The sequence below is a fragment of the Pinus tabuliformis genome, chromosome 4_1 (assembly GCF_031772625.1).
Source record: "Pinus tabuliformis cultivar Carrire ecotype Pingquan chromosome 4_1, CPIR1, whole genome shotgun sequence".
NCBI classification, from domain to species: domain Eukaryota; kingdom Viridiplantae; phylum Streptophyta; class Pinopsida; order Pinales; family Pinaceae; genus Pinus; species Pinus tabuliformis.
Window position 1 is genome coordinate 594,590,826 of NC_142303.1, and position 4,830 is coordinate 594,595,655.

Sequence of the window (4,830 nt, forward strand, 5' to 3'; positions counted from 1 at the left end):
ATGAACCACAATTTTTGGGATTTCCTCCATGTTTTTGACAAACCTGGCTGGCTTGGAAGGTTGAAGTCATGAGCCACTAGAAAATAGGTCATTGAAACCAACAATGTCAAGGGAAAACAAAGGTGGTAGGTGTAGCACACCCCCTTACCACCCTTAACCAACATTAAGGTTATAGGGAGGCAATTGTTACGTTACACCCAACTTTGAAGGCCATGTTATGGAAATGGGGTCAAATGTTTCAATATTTTTTAAACTTTTGGAAACCAAAAACAAATAGCACCATTGCATTCATTTCGTCGATAAATTTCCAACGATATAAAATTTTCCTCAATTCAATTCCTAGATTGAGAGTTATGGCCATTTAAAGATTGTCCTATCAAACTCTACCATGTCATCTTGACCTACCACATGGCACCCACATGGTCCCCACGAGGCTGCTTCATTCAGTGCCATGTCATCCTGACCTGCCACATGGCACCCACATGGTCCCCACGTGGCTGCTTCATTCAATGTCATGTCACCTTCCCAAGTCTACATGGATTTTATGCTAGTAGCGGATGACCTACTCATGCCACGACATACTCAAGTTGTTGACTCGACCATGCCATGTCACCATCCATGAGGCCCCTTGCCATACCGTAACATATATGTATTAACGAGCAGTAAACCCCTGTGTACACACATTACAAAGGAGCGACCCCCCTCTAGTGTCACATCACCTTGTGGGGCAGAACCTCGAGAGCCCGAAGTGCCCCTTATTAAAAACTTTCGAAACAAAACTCAATAAGATGATGTTTGTTGACATCATACTCTCCACATGGCCTCCTTCGAACGCCATGTTTCACTTGTTTTTAGCCCAATTGTACCTACCAAATGGCTAAAATAGGGTGCCACATGTCATGACCAGAGGGCACCACATCACCCTCTTGTCCATGTTATCTTCCTTCATGACTTGGGTCCCACCGACAACTCCAATCCCTTACAAATTCAAATTTATCTGCTGCATGAATTTTGGTGTCATCTAATGGTGAAGGTGCCTCCACACAATTTACGGCTCAGATTGAATTGCAGACCCTCCTCCCTTGCTAACCTGACAAGGGAGTATTTTCACTATTAGGGTTCCCTTTCGAGGTTCTGGACCCATGCATCAATGGCTATTAAGTGTTGTATAACTCTGATGATCACGATTGAAATGCAGACCCCCCCTTGTTGATATGTCAAGGGGGCATGTTATTGAATCTCCACCACCCATCCGTCGTCCAACCTTTGTCGTTGATCTCATTTAGGTCCCGTCATAATGGTTCCTCCTAATGGTTTTGAGGCAACGAATCAATGGCCCCGATGCCCCTAATCTCTCTGATGGTCATGATTGAATTGCACGAACCCCCTCTCCTCCCATACTGACATGGAAGGGGGGGTGTGCAATTGGATCTCAATCATATATCTATCATCCAATCTTTGTCGTTGATTAATTTAAGCACCAAGGGTTTTAGTTCCTAGTCTTAACACTTATCCATATGACTTAATAAGGTTCGAGGCCCTTTTCCTCTGGGGATTTAAAATTCCCATCCCTCCACCCTTGGCGCTTGGTTATAACACTTAATCTCATGGCTCCATGGGCTTAAGCCCAACCCTCCGAAATTCGAAGTTTCCAACCCCGCATGACATATATAAATATAAATAAACACCACTAGCCATTTTAAATCCTCCGATGCTCCCCTCTTACGTGTAACGAGACTCAGTCATTCCTCTATGTGCATATATATTATAACTTTACATATACCATGAGGATTATCCTTCTTGGGATGGTAAAATGAAAGTCAAGGTCTAGAAGCCTTCTTGAAATTAATTCAATAATGTTATAGAGGTATTCTCATGTTATTCAAACAATACATACAAGATTGCAAGTCAGACATTAACAGATTTATGCATCCAACAACTTCTAGCTATTAGTTCAAATTTTATACTCAAATAACATAGGAAATAATCATTTTCAGATCCAAGCAAATAGATCAATATTTCTTAATTCATATAGGAATTCCTCATTCCTTATCACCACTATCTATTCATAAACCAACATATTTACATGTAAAAAATGCAAGAATCAACCATTCCTCCTCATCAACATAGGTATTGGACCAAAACCTTTAACATATTCATAATACTCAAAAGGCAATTAAACTACAGTATAACATACATATAACATTCACAGTCACATAAGGCATAGAAACAATTATCTTATAATGAAGTACCAGACAAATGAGATTGGAACCATGACTCTACACCTAACCTTAGATGAGTTGTAACCTATATTCTTATAGGTGTCACCCCTAAGCTATATTATAGAGCCTTAGGAACGATGCTTTAAAGAGCTTCTCGTACTTTCAATACCACTTGGAGTCAAAAGATCCATTGTCTCCACCCAGTAACGACATAAATGAGTACCTCAACACCTTCAACCTCTGCGTGCTTCTTGGTGCTTTCCACTATCTCCAAGAAGACTTTTCATCTCCACTTCTTTTGTGTATTTTCTCCAGAAAATGTCTCCTCCTCTCGCCTTTGCTTTGAGAGATACCTATTTCCATTGCACCCCCTTTTTGGGTTGACTCTTGCTATCTGAAAACTTTGTCTCCTCCCCCATTGGGCCTCTTGACTTCCATCACTTCATTCGATAGTTGGGGATTATGGGTGTGATGTCTTGCCAACACAACCCACGCCTTCTAATTAATTTCTTGTCCTTTTCTTGCTTGTGTTTTTTTTCCCAATAGGGTATGGGCCTACCCTTATTTTTTTAGCTAATTTAATTAGATTACTAGCCATTAAAAACCACTAGTGAGTGCATGATTGATATTGCCAACGACATTTTCTAACTTCCCAAACAACCTCCTCCCTAAGCTTTGAAATTTGTGCCCCATATCAACCTTTTATATTTTATATAGAACAATATTATAATGTTTATAAGAGGGGAATCTACCTAAAGGGTTGTCATAGTAGAGGGGCGCCCCAGAGCCTAAGTCCATTATTGAGCAAGTGCACATGGTTAAGGTTTTGCTAAGAATTTTTTTTTCTTTTTTTAATATTAAAAATGTATATTTTAATGGTATGTTTATTTTTTTTACTTAAAAAAACATAAATCTATTCCTTTTAAAGTTATTAAAAAGGTTAATATTTATTAAAAATGATTTATTTATTTATTTAAAAATTCAAATAATAAATTAATAAAATGAAAAATAATAAAATTTTTTAAGGTCATAGCCAAACTAGACACCAAATTTGTGTATGAGGCCCCTTTTTTTTGTGGGACAAGGGACCTACCTTCGCACATCGATTTGAATACTAAAGTTTACAAAGACATACAAACTCTACCATCTTTAGATCTAAACTTGTGACCTATTAGGAAAAAACACACTCTTAATTATTAAACCAATTGGAAAATAAAGGAAAATAAACAAATAAACAATTTTTTTTGAAAAAATAATCCCCTTAAAAAACCCAAAATTTATTTAAAACCCAAAAAACTCATTATTGAGATATGTAAAAAAACCAAAAACCAAACATCTTACAAAATAATTATATTGGAAGCCGTATTTTGCTATGGAGTCTACAAACAGGGAAAGAGCATAAAAGCATGGAAACGTCGCTACTTTTGCCCAAAGGAACTCAAGAAGGATGTTATTATATCTGCTTTTGCAGAGCTAGAGTTCAAATTTGGCTTCCAGTTCAGGTTCTAGCCATGCGAGTTTCGAGGTGAGGATTCAAAAGAATCTGAGGGTTTGGCAAAAGTTGGGATTTTAAACTTGGTACACGAATTTGCAGTGAAGATTATAGCGTAAGTGAATGTGTTGTCTCTGTACTCGGCTTCTGAAGGGAAAATACGGGTCATGGCTGCCAAGCTCAAGGATGAGCAAGGTACTTCGAAATTGAAGGGCAAGGGTTTTAAACCTAGGAATTTGGTATATTTTAGTTTAATTAAGTGCTAATGATTTTTATATCCGTAATGCCCGATCGCGCTGGATCCCACAGGATTCTGAGGGCCTGGCTGGTGCGACAGAGCTCGACTTCAAATTTGGCTTCGAGTTTGAGTTTTAGCCATGCAGGTATCGAGGTGAGGGCTTCAAAAGGCTCTGAGGGTTTGGAAAAACTTGGGATTTTGGACTTGGTACACGAATTTGCAGTGAAGATTGCGGTGTCGATGAATGTGTTGTCTCTGTACTCGACTTCTGAAGGGAAAATACGGGTCATGGCTACCAAGCTTAAGGATGAGCAAAGGACTTCGAAATTGAAGGGTAAGTGATTTGAACCTAGGAATCTAATATGTATTAGCTTGATTAACTGTTGTGTCATTGATTGTAATGGCCCCAGCCGGGAGGCGATCCTATTGTCTCCTCCTCTCCTATTGTTCCATGTGTAGGAACCATTTTTGGGGAGGATGTCTACGAGCTTTGCAGCTTCTATAAAATCAACAAATAGCTCTGAATCTTTGTTGAGCTTTCTGAGACCTCCCTTCTTCTCCAGCAGGGATGTTATCATGTTAAAGTCTCCCCCCATGATGATCTTAGAGGTGGGGTATCTTAACTTTAAATTCATAAGAGAATTAAGAAAAGAAAATTTGTCCTCTAGTCTTTGCGGGCTATAGACATTAATGCATAGGTAGGTATCAGAGTTACCTGTTATTTGAACTTCAGTGGCAATAAACGAGCGTGCAGCCTCCATTGAGATGATGTTTATTGCTCGGGTGTCCCAAAATGTAGCTATGCCTCCTTCCCATCCGTGACTGGCTACCTCTATGTATTTGATTGGTTTACCAAGTCTCTTGCTGATGATCTCTAT

General features: G+C 39.0%; 1 long non-coding RNA gene across 1 annotated transcript; it reads left to right on the forward strand.

The window, feature by feature from the left end:
* Nucleotides 1-3,569: 3,569 nt before the first annotated feature.
* LOC149177373 (uncharacterized) lies at nt 3,570-4,313 on the forward strand. Its single transcript, XR_016258766.1, has 2 exons — nt 3,570-3,909; nt 4,024-4,313. It is a non-coding gene; the product is annotated as an uncharacterized LOC149177373 (long non-coding RNA).
* Nucleotides 4,314-4,830: the final 517 nt, after the last annotated feature.